This window comes from Triticum urartu, chromosome 2A (assembly GCF_056163025.1).
Source record: "Triticum urartu cultivar PI428250 chromosome 2A, HENAU_Tu73, whole genome shotgun sequence".
Classification (NCBI taxonomy): domain Eukaryota; kingdom Viridiplantae; phylum Streptophyta; class Magnoliopsida; order Poales; family Poaceae; genus Triticum; species Triticum urartu.
In genome coordinates, this window is record NC_141874.1 from 516,644,622 (window position 1) to 516,657,401 (window position 12,780).

Sequence of the window (12,780 nt, forward strand, 5' to 3'; positions counted from 1 at the left end):
AGTGGGTGCTCTTCTTCATGAGGCGGTAGAGGGGGAGAGCTTCCTCTCCGAGCCGGCTGATGAAGCGGTTCAAGCAGGCCAAGCATCCGGTGAACTTTTGGATGTCTCGAAGCTTGGTGGGGATCCCCATTCTCTCGATGGCCTTGATCTTCATCGGGTTGCATTCGATGCCGCGTTCGGAGACCAGGAAGCCTAGGAGCTGGCCGGCTGGCACTCCGAACACGCATTTCTCGGGGTTGAGCTTGATTTGGAACCGGCGTAGGTTCTCAAATGTTTCTTTGAGGTCTTCCAGCAGGGTGCCGCGCTTCTCCGTCTTCACCACAATGTCTTCCACATAGACATGAGCGTTTCTGCTGAGTTGCTCAAGGAGGCACTTCTGCATGCAACGCTGAAAAGTGGCACCGGCATTTCTCAAGCCGAATGTCATAGTCAGGTAGCAGAAAGGCTCCAAATGGCGTGATGAAGGCGGTCTTCAGGCGGTCGTCCGGATCCAGCTTTATCTCGTGATATCCTGAGTAAGCATCCAAGAAACACAACAGCTCGCATCCGGCCGTGGAGTCTATCACTTGGTCAATCCTCGGCAGGGCAAAGGGATCTTTGGGGCAGGCCTTGTTGAGGCTCGTGTAGTCTATACACATGCGCCACTTGGTGTTCTTCTTTAACACGAGGACCGGGTTGGCAAGCCACTCTGGAAAAAACACCTCCATAATGAAGCCGGCTGCCAGAAGCTGGGCTATCTCCTCCCCTACAATCCTTCTCTTTTCCTCTGAAAGTCGGCGGAGGGGCTGCTTGACTGGTTTCGCGTCTTTTCGGACGTTTAGCTTGTGCTCGGCGAATTCCTTCGGAACACCCGGCATGTCCTTGGGGGACCATGCAAAGATGTCCCGATTCTCACGGAGGAAATCGGCGAGCTCGCCTTCCTATTTGCTGTTCAGGCTTGCCCCGATGACGGCAAACCTCTCGGGGTGCTCGGGGCCAAGGGGTATCTTCTTGGTTTCTCTGGCCGGCTGGAAAGATCCTTGGGCATCATACTCCTTGGGGTCGGGGGACTGGTTTGGCTGCTTGTTGGCCAAGGCCACGACCCGGTCCAACATCTTCTTCTCTTTGGCAATCACAAGGGACTCGGCCAGCCGGCTGCTGGCGGCAACGCACTCGGAAGACTTCTTGTAATCGCCGGCTACGGTGATGACGCCTTTGGTGCTTGGTATCTTCATCTTGAGGTATGCATAGTGGGGAACTGCCATGAATCTGGCCAAGGCGGGTCGGCCAAGCAACGCGTGGTAGGGGCTCTCCAGGTCCACCACTTCAAACCAGATTGCTTCCCGGCGGAAATGCTCCTTTCCCCAAAGAGTACATCAATCTTGATCTTGCCAATGGGGGCGCAGGATAAGCCAGGTACGATGCCATGAAACACCGTCCGAGTCGGCATGAGCTGCTTCGTCTTGACATTTAGCTTCTCCAGGGTGTCACGGTACAGGATGTTGATGCTGCTCCCGCCGTCTATCAGCACGCGGGAGAAGCGGGCAGCGCGTCTGTCCGTCGCGAGGGTGGCTTCCAGGACCAATGCATAAGAGCCAGGAGACGGCATCACTTCTGGATGGTCAGCCCGGCTCCAGCTGATGGACTTTTCTGACCAATGCATGTGTCCGGCGGGGTTGGTAGCGACCACGCTGACTTCCTGGTGCTCTTGGCGTTTGACGCGCCGGTCTTCGAGCTGGCTTGTAAAGACGATGTAGGTTGCTTGCTCGTCAGGGAATTCGTCATGCACGGCTCCGACTGCGGGCCAAGCGGCCGGAGGCGGCGGAGGCGGCGGGCCGGCAGGCGGAGGCGGCACGAGCCCCTCTCCTTTAGAGATTCGGGTGAGCCAATGGCACTTCCGGGTTGTGTGGTTGGACGGCTTCGCGCCGCTATGAAATTTGCACGGGGCGTCGAGAGTTTGCTCGTAGGAGAAGGCCGGCTGCCAAGCCAGCCGGCTGCCCTTGGGCTTCTTGGGCGCAGGTCGCCCTTCAGGCAGCGCGTCTTCGATCGTGGCCACCTGCCGACTGGCGGAAGGCGGCGCAGGGCCCTTGCGCTTGTGGTCGTTCGAGTGTGGGCGTCGGCCGGAGTCCCCAGCCGGCGTCTTGGGCGCGGGGTTGAGTAGTTTTCCGGACGCGTCTACCCGAAGCTCGGTCTTCATCAAGGAGTCGGCGGTGGCGTATTTGTCCGCTATGTCCAGAAGCTCGTCGAGGGTAGTCGGCTCGTCGTAGAGGAGCTTGTGCTTGAGGAGGGTGCCTTCTCGGCATCCGGCTATGAAGTATTCGATGGCTTGCACCTCGTGCACCCCCTCGAAAGAATTGCGGAGCTCGGCCCAACGCGTGAGGTAGTCGCGAGTGGACTCGGCGGGGCCTTGTACGCACAAGGAGAGCTGTCTGGGCTTGGGAGCCCGCTTGTAGGTGCTGGTGAAGTTGTGGATGAAAGCTTCGGTGAAATCTAGCCAGCTGTTGATGCTGAGAGGCTTGAGGCTGTTGAGCCAGGTCCGCGTCGTGCCTTGCAGCATGAGGGGCACGTACTTCACGGCAACGCACCGGTTGCCGTTGGCTATGCTGACTGCCGTGGAGTAGTCGATCAACCAATCTTCCGGCTTCACGGAGCCGTTGTACTTGGGCGTGTCTCTTGGGAGCGAGAACCTGAAAGTGCAACTATCCCTAGGTGGTTTTGGTAATTCATAACAACATATAGCTCATTGAGCTAATGCTATTCCAAGATGATTATTTCAGGAAAGCTCAATGATTGGCATGGCATGGATGTGAAAGTGGAACCCTCAAAACACTAAGGACAAAGGATTGGCTCAAGCTCAAAAGCTCAAGACTCTTCATTTTATATTTTAGTGATCCAAGATCACATTGACTCTTTAGGAAAAGCCAATACTATCAAGGAGGGATGAGGTGTTGCTTAATGAGCCTCTTGCTTCATGTGCTTAGTGATATGCTCCAAAACCCTCAACTACTTTCCCATATCCACATATGACCTAAACCCTAAGCCAAACTCGGTCCTACCGATTCTTCCTATCCGGCGCCACCGAGTTTCATTTGTCATTAGCCACTGCCAAACCCTAGCAATTCGGTCCTACCGATAAGAATCTCGGTCTCACCGAGATGGGGTTGCAAACTCTCTGTTTCCCTTCGTAACTTTTCGGTCTCACCGAAAGAGCGAATCGGTCCCACCGAGATTGCAATGTAAACTCAGTGTTTCCCCTTTGTAACTTTTCGGTCTCACCGAGTTCCACTCGGTCTCACCGAAAGAGCAAATCGGTCCCACCGAGTTTGCCTGACCAACTCTCTGGTTAGCTAATTACCAAATTCGGTCCCACCGAGTTTGTGTAATCGGTCTCACCGAGATTACGTTATGCCCAAACCCTAACCACATCGGTCCTACCGAGTTGCATGTCAGTCCCACCGAAAATCTCTAATGGTCACTAGGTTTACATTTTCGGTCCGACCGAGTTTATTGATTCGGTCCCACCGAGATTGGAAAACTGTGTAATGGTTGGATTTTGTGTGGAGGCTATATATACCCCTCCACCTTCTTCTCATTCAATGAGAGAGCCATCAGAACACACACATCATTCCAACTCATATGTTCTGAGAGAGAACCACCTACTCATGTGTTGAGACCAAGACATTCCATTCCTACCATATGAATCTTGATCTCTAGCCTTCCCAAGTTGCTTTCCACTCAAATCTTCTTTCCACCAAATCCAAATCCTATGAGAGAGAGTTGAGTGTTGGGGAGACTATCATTTGAAGCACAAGAGCAAGGAGTTCATTACCTACACACCATTTGTTACTTCTTGGAGAGTGGTGTCTCCTAGATTGGCTAGGTGTCACTTGGGAGCCTCCGACAAGATTGTGGAGTTGAACCAAGGAGTTTGTAAGGGCAAGGAGATCGCCTACTTTGTGAAGATCTACCGCTAGTGAGCCAAGTCCTGTGTGGGCGATGGCCATGGTGGGATAGACAAGGTTGCTTCTTCGTGGACCCTTTGTAGGTGGTTGCTTCTTCATGGACCCTTCGTGGGTGGAGCCCTGTGTGGACTCGCGCAACCTTTACCCTTGGGTGGAGCCCTGTGTGGACTCGCGCAACCGTTACCCTTCGTGGGTTGAAGTCTCCATCAACGTGGATGTAGGATAGCACCACCTATCCGAACCACAGGAAAAACATCGTCTCTCCAATTGCGTTTGAAATCTCCAAACCCTTCCCCTTACATTCTTGCAAGTTGCATGCTTTACTTTCCGCTGCCTATATACTCTTTGCATGCTTGCTTGAATTATGTGATGATTGCTTGACTTGTCCTAAATTAGCTAAAATCTGCCAAGAACTAAAATTGGGAAAAGGTTAAGTTTTTATTTGGTCAAGTAGTCTAATCCCCCCCTCTAGACATACTTTCGATCCTACAGAACCCTTTGGGGAAAGGCTCGTCACGGATGCGGGGGCCGAAACAGGGCGGGCCGACATCGTCGTCTTCTTCCAGTGCCAGGGATCGTGCCAGGCGGTCGATCCGATGGCGGGCGTCGTTCTCGCCGACTCCTTCGCGGCGACCTAGTCGGCCGCTGAGAGTCGGGTGCGCCACTGGCGGCGGGGTGGGATATCTCTCTCCACGGGGTCGAGGCGGAGGCGGGTTGCCCCGCCATTCCATGGCTCGGGGATGGCCGTCCGCGTCTCGCTCGATTGAGATCCGGGTCCGGCTTCGGCTGGCCGCCGGCTCTTTCTTGCGCCGCGCACGGGCATTGCTCGTAGTCGGTGTCCGGGACGTCGCGCCGTGATCTCGGCACGGGGGAGGGCTTCCCGCGCGGGCGTCGACTTCGTGCCGCCGTGCGACCGCGTCAATCAGTTGCTGGATGCGCCGGGTCATGTGGGGGAGGTCCTCGGCCTCCAAGCCGTCCAACTCGTCTACGGCCGCCTGGGCGGCACGCAAGTTCTCAAGCGGAGTGGCATAGACCAGGCGGTCGACTCCCAGCGTGTCGGTGATGACGGCGCCGCGTCTCTTGACAATGCCGGCCCGGCTTGGCCCGCTCGGGGCCGGCGTGCCGAAGGCGGCGCGGTCAGCTTCGCGCTGGTAGGCCTCTGTGAGGCGTCTCACGGAAGCCAGCCTCCGGCCCTCTGCAAGGAGGGCGAGGCGGCGTGCCTCCAGTGCTTCGTCGTCGGCATTAGCCGGGAGGGGGTGGACAAGTCGTGGGCCGCCGCGTGCGGGGTGTCGTGGGCGCTCTCGTCGGCCGCGCCGCCGTGGCCGACGACCATCACTTCGGCGGTGACAGTATCGCGGCCGTCGGTCCGAGGAAGCGGGTCGTTGTAGATCGCGACGTTGGTGGGGAAGGTGTCGAACGAGGCCGTGTCGGAGTCGACAGGCATCGGATCGGTGGAGCCGACCGACTCCAAGTCCACAGCGGGCTCGCTGGAGACATGGAGCTGGCCGAGGAGGTTGGCGAGGTGGTCGGTGCCCGCGTCGGAGGCGAGCTCGTCGGAGATGAGGGTTTCGTCGAGGAGATCGGTGAGGCTGCTCGCTGCGCAGATGCTGGTGACGCCTTGCAGCGCGTTGTGGCAAGCGCCATCGGGCGTGCCGGGCTGGCTACGCTCGCTGGGGAGGAAGAGGGTTCCCGTCCAGAACAGGTCTCCGGACGACGGTGCACCTGGCCCCACGGTGGGCGCCAAATGTTGGGTGGTAGGTGCGACATATGCCAACAGGTGGCTTATCATTGTGGGACCAGTAAGACGTCGCCGGTGCCTGGAAACAGGATGAGGCGAAGACATGCACGCCGGCGAATCTTACCCAGCTTCAGGGCTCTCCGTGGAGATAACACCCCTACTGCTGCTCTGCGGGGTCTCCGCATGATCTCTAGATGGACAAGTAGCTACACAATGCTCCTTGAGCTGTTCGGTGGGAGGAGGAAGAAGGGCATGCTTAGCTTGCTTCTTCTCCTTGTGTGGTGTTTAAAACTAGCTGAGGGTCGAACCCTTTGCATGGGTGCCCCGGGGGGTTTATATAGGCCTACCCCCCGGGGGTACAATGGTAATCCGACTGGGCGCGGGGCCCAGCCGTCTGTGACTGCGCTCGCCGGCTTCTGCGCCGGCTGCTGGGGCCCACCGACTGGTGGGCCCCGCCGGCTGCCGGCCCCTTGGTCGATAGGCAGGCCCCACCGTCCAGGACCTGGTCGGTGGCTGGTTACTGTTGCTCCATCTTGGTGACGTGGGCTTCGTCGTGGTAGGCGCGGCTACAGTGTCGCCGCCCGTCGGGCGATCGTTGTAGCCTCACCGCGTCTTGTCTCCTTAATGGGGCGTCTCCTTCGAGGGAGGCGGCAAGCCGGCTGTGGGGAGCCGGCTCTGTCTTGGGCCGACTGGGGGAGGCGTGGCCGCCTTCGGGTGTCTCTCTGCCCGAAGGGGCCCACCGTCTGTGGGACGCGCTGGCGGCCCGTCGGGGGTGTCATCAGGGTCAACATGGCAACAGTGCCGCGCCGGACGAGTCATGCCCACTCCGTACGGCACACTGTGCCAGGCGTGCTCCGGGATTCGGGGGTGGCAGGCTTCACTGTAGCCACGCCCCGTCACATCGCCGCTAGGTGGATGCAAACTTTGAGGGTACGGTCTCGACCGCTTTATGGGAGCCGGCTTCTTGGAGTCGGCCTTCTCGCGGCCGGCTTCTCGAAGTCGGCCCTCCCGTGGCTTTCTTCGTGAGGGTTAAAGTCGAGCCGCCTTCCTAAATCCGGCCTGGGTGACAGCCAGCAAGGGGAAGGCGGCCCCATGTCTTGGATTCTTGAGAGTCGGACGGGCTCGTAATTTTTTCAGAAGGGCCAGGGGAAGCCGGCTAGGTTACCCATGGCTATTTACTCCGACAATCTTCCTCGTTCTTCGAGTAAATAAGAATATCATCGAGGTAAACCATGACGAACTTATCTAAGTACTCCATGAAGATCGAGTTCATCAAGCGAGAGAAAGTAGCTGGAGCGTTGGTTAGACCAAAGGACATGACGGTGTACTCGTACTGACCATAACGAGTGACAAAAGCCGTCTTAGGAATGTCCCCATTTCTGATCTTGATTTGGTGGTAGCCTAACCTCCAATCCATCTTGGAAAAGACTGAGGATCCAGCGAGCTGATCATACAGGTCGTTGATCCTGGGGAGCGGATACTTGTTCTTTATCGTGACCAAATTAACGGGACGATAATCTACAACCATTGGGGCCGTACCATCCTTCTTCTTGACGAAGAGGACGGGGCAAGCCCAGGGAGAAGAACTAGGACATATGAAACCCTTTTGCAAGGATTCATCGAGTTGTTTCTTAAGCTCAGCTAGTTCTAAGGGTGCCATCTTGTAAGGTCTCCTAGAGATCGGAGCGGTTCCTGGGATAAGATCTATGACAAATTCTTCATCTCTGTCAGGTGGAATACCTGGCAGTTCCTCTGGAAAGACATCCGGAAAGTCATGGACTACCGGGATATCTTCAAGGTCAGGAAGAGGGTTGGCATTAAGAGAATAGAGTTGACGCTTTGCAACTCTAGTGGAGACAATGACTATCTTGCCAGATGGGTGTGTAAGCTGAACAGACCTAGCGTAACAAACAATCTTGGCATAATGAGCTTTCATCCAGTCCATACCCAAGATGATGTTAATATCCGTAGACTTGAGGGCTATAAGTGACGCAAGGAATACAAGTCTGTCAACAAGGATTTCATTACCATGGCTTATTCTGGTAGTTTGCCATCTAGACCCCGGAGTTTGGATTTCAAGTGGAGTTGGCATATCACAAAATGACATGTCGTGCAAACGAGCATAGCCTTCATAGATGAAGGAGTGAGATGCTCCGGTATCAAAAAGAACCGAAGATGGATGGCAATTGACAAGGAGGGTACCAAGAACGACATCCAGATCATCATGAGCATCTTTAGCTGAGACGTGATGCACACGTCCATGTTTAGTGGGGGCTGACTTGACACTGATCGTCTTGCGTGATGGCTTACCACGACCAATAGATTTCTCGGGCTGGGGTGGAGCATAGTTGGCTTGAGAGCAGTCACGTGCATAGTGTCCTGGCTCTCCGCATGTGAAGCAAGTCCCTAAAGTTGGATGTGGACCCGCATCGATAGGCAGTCTACCAATAGGTCTGGGTGGAGCATACTGCTGAATTGGGTGAGGCGCCACATAAGAGGGCCTTGGTGTATAACCGGGTGGAAGAGCGGAGTTCGGAACCCAAATCCGACACTTCTGCGAACTAGAACCGGAGGAAGAACCCAAATCATGGGTGTGCTTACGAGACTCCTCGTAAGTGAGTTGAGCTGTTTCTGCGTTAATGGCTTTGTTCACAAGAGCCTGGAATGTATTGCAATGATGCAAGTGGAGATCACGACGCAACTTGGGGTTGAGACCCTTCCGGAACCTAGCCTGCTTCTTGGCGTCCGTGGACACTTCTTCTGTAGCATAGCGAGCAAGGTTCTCAAACTCTCTACTATAAGCATCAACAGCCATCTTACTCTGGGTGAAACTACAGAACTCTTCTCTCTTGCGGTCAATGAGAGCCTGAGGAATGTGATGCTCGCGAAAAGCCTGAGTGAAATCTCTCCAGGTGGTTATCTGGCCAGCAGGAAGCATAGCCTCATAGTTCTGCCACCAAATACTAGCAGGACCTTCCAGATGATAAGCAGTGTAGGTGACCTTGTCACTTTTAGCTACGTTCGCAGAACGCAGCTTGTGTGTGATACTACGGAGCCAGTCATCTGCATCGAGTGGTTCAATGGAATGATGGAAGGTAGGTGGTTTCAGACCAATGAAATCATAGATGGACGCTGACTCTTTGTGCTGATGGGAGGTGTTCTCCTCAATACGTGCTAACAAGCGGTTAGACTCTCGCTTGTTCTTCTCCATCTCTAACATGAACTCTGCCGACGAAGGCTGGTCGGGAGGATCCTCATCCCTACCATCTCTGTGGTTCCGGCTATGAGCAACAGAACTTCGGTTAACTGACGACATCCTGAAGAACCAACCAAGGAAACAAGGATGGATTCAGCATCATCATAAGGATGTAGATTATAGTACGAGAAAAATACTATCTCTTGAACTCCTAGGACAATTCCGGCAGCATAACGGCAGTAAAATGCTCAAAATGAGACATCCTGTAAATGATGGGGTAGCACCAAACTCAACATCATCACCCAAGGTTCCGAGATATTACTAAATAGGCTACACCGGAGGTACTCAAACTGGGATATGACTCAGATCAACCAAACCTTAGAGACTACGGAGTAGTAACGCGTGATCCTGATAGACGGAAGAGAAAACCTAGTTCCTTAACACCGTAGGAAGGATAGGATGACTCAGATCAGAAGGGCATGAGGTATAAGGAGTAAAAAGAGCCTTACGTTCCCATCCACAATCAATTCCCCTATATAGCTAAAGAATTTCTAGACCCAACTTCGACCAGGTTGGCTTGATAATCCTACAGGCAGTCAGGCTCTGATACCAAAGCTGTCGGGACCCCGATTCCAAGTCACATCGATCTAGCCGGTAACACCTCATATCACTTTGTGGCCTCACGCATGGTATCCCCACAAGTGTCGCCTTACCCTGGCCCGGGACCGTTTGCGCCTTTTGGCTCACGTATATGATTGTGTCGCTAGCATCCATATGGCAGAGAACCCGGGCCGACATGGCTAGTCGTGAACCCGAAGCAGCACCAACCTATGGGGACAGGCATACATGATTCACATCGAGCATGTCGGTCAGCAACGTGTGAATCCGGGCTGTAGAACTGGGCTAACAGGACTCCGGGGAACCCGGGCTGTAGCAGGCTAGGCAGGACTCCGGATGTCACCGCGTGACATTTCCCTGAAGGGACAGACACAGGAACAAAGTGAAACACATGCCGGCCAGTCAAGTGTCCTGAGCAGTAGTGCTGGGCTAGCAGGACTCCGGTGAACCGGGCTGTAGCGGACTACTATGGCTCAAGGAAGCACTAGACTACATTTCCCCATAAGAGAAGCTGCCAAGGATAAATAACTAGATTGTCGGATCCCACACATAGCAATACACGTCACACATACGCATAACATGCAAGTATGTGATGTACAACACGGCATCACAACATAACGCAAACTCATATAGATAAAGGCCCAGAAGAGCCACATAGCATTAAATACAAACAGGGGTCACATGACCCATCATTCAGAGCATACAAACAACGGAAGCATTACATGTCTGAGTACAGACAACTACAAAAGAAAAAGGCTGGGAAGCCTGACTATCTACAAGTCCCTCCCAAGGGTACAAGATCATAGTTGAGGTAACAAGCTACTCGTCGAAGTCCAAGCGGTACTACTAGTGAGACAAATGTCTCACCTGCAAAACATAAATAAAGCAAACGTGAGTACAAAGGTACTCAGCAAGACTTACATCAGATCCTATCATACATGCATTTGTATCAAGAAGGTAATGTGGGGTTTAGTTGCAGCAAGCCAGCTTCGACTCAGTGGCTATCCTATTCTACGACAACGAGAAACTTCTTTGAGATGAGGCAGCGCACACGAGTCCACTAATCACCACATCAATACACTACTATGGATTCATCCTCGTCTACTTACGAGAAGGTCATCCATAGCACTCACACTTGTCTTGAGCATTTTAGAGTATCCACTTAAAGTTGTCTATGTACCACGTAAGCATCCAAGAAGTCCATATCCAAGGACACGGCTATTCGAATAGATCATGATAACCCTACAGGGGTGTACTTCTTCACACACTCTCACCACTTATCACAATATACATGTCATGTATCTCGGCAACCTTCAAGCGGAAGCCTAGCGAGGGTGTCGGCCACGACCTGACTAACCACGGAAGACTCTAGTCCAGGTTTATCGCCTATTCGGGTTCCATCCGCAAGGAGATCCGGCCAGGGTTTCGCTCACGGCCCCAAATGATGTGTACAGGGTTCCCGAGCCCATCATCCGGGTGCCACTCGGTACACCGGGCCACGTGTGCCTAGTCTGTCCCAAGTCCACCCTGTCGGGTGCCACTCGGTAGAAAAATAGCACTACCAACAAACACCAGAAACTATTTGCAACTCCTGGACAGAGATCAAGGCGGTTAATAAGTCGAGAGAGCTTGGAGCGCCTGGAGCCCAATGTGTGGTAGTAGCTAGTCATTGGACAACTTACACAGGACTCAGTTCTTAAGGACGGTCCCAATGAGACAACACACCATGTACTCCTACATGGCCTCTCACCGCTACCTTTACCAAATCGTGTTCACACGCTTAACTCTCAGCACCGGAACATATCGTAACACTCCAATTCATTCCCGATGAATCAGACCTGACACACTCTAAGCAATAGCAGGCAAAGCATGGTAGGAACACAACATGGCTCAATCAACTCCTACACATACAAGTGGGTTTTAACTATTTACTGTGGCAATGACAGGTCATGTAGAGGAATGGGTTCAACTACCGCAGCATAAAGTAGCAGTTGAATCGCTGTTGTCCTAGTGCAATAAATGAGAGCAGGAGCGAGAGAGTAGGATTGTATCGGAATGAACAAGGGGGTTGCTTGCCTGGTAGATCAACAGGGGTGCACTGCTCCTCAGACAGGTACTCTCGAACACTCTCCGGAGCAGGACCTATCGAGAAGGAACGGTGTCGGAAATCAAACACAAGTATATGCAACAATATGATGCATGATCATGGCATGAATATGTGATGTTGTTTGAGTTAATGCATCTAGCATTTATTTGGTTGAAGTCCATTTGAACCAAGGGTTCAAATACAACTCCAAATTAAGCTCTTAAATATGCCATAAGTGTGTTTTCATATATACAGCATGTATAGGTTGGTTTGTCATGCATGAAAATGGTACAGATGGATAGATTGAATTTTTCTGATCATTTTTCATATATAAAATTATTTCAATCTGAGCTACGGTTGAATTTCTATGAATTTTTGAAGTTTAGAACATTTTCTGGAATTTCTGAATTATTTTAAATCCAAAAAGTCAATTACTGCGTCAGCACTGTGTCATGCCTGCGTCAGCAGGTCAATGGTGCTGACCAGGTCAAACCTGACGTGTGGGGTCCACACGTCAGTGACATGGTTAGTTAACAGGGGTTATTACTAATCTAATTAAAGGATTAGGGCGCATGGGCCCATTGTCAGCGTCAGGGATTAATTAAACGGTGATTAGCTTAAAAGGCTAATCACCTGGCAGGCCGGGCCCACATGTCAGGCCTGCTAGGGTCGTCGACGGCGACCTCTGGACGCGGTGGCGTCCGCGATTCAGGCCACGGGGGCGGTGGCTAAGGCCACTGGGGAGTAGCCCGGGCCCTCGCGCATCTGGTGGGGCAAGTAGGAGGAGGAGGGGTGGCCGGAGCTCGCCGGAGCGGAGCTCGGGGCGGCGGCCGGGGCATGGCTCCGAGCGGGAGCGAGCTACGGGGCACGGCAGGGGCCGGGGTTGGTCGCGTTCGTCTCCTGGAGACGTGCTGACTTCGGTGGTGTGCTCGGTTGCAGGTGCCCGTAGGTGTGGCTGCGGTGGCGACATGGCCGGCGGTGAGGTGCTACGACCGTGGTGGTTAAGCTAGCTAGGCGAGGCAATCGAGCTCGAGAAAGGGGAGGGAACAGAGTAGAGCTCACAGCGATTCGGTGGGCGTGCTCAGCGGCTCGGGGGAGGCTCTGGAGGCGACGAGGCGGCGCCGGCGATCTCGGGCGGCCAGGGGTAAAGAAGACGGCGGTGACGACTCCACGGGGCGTCCCCGGTTGCTTGGCTCGTCGA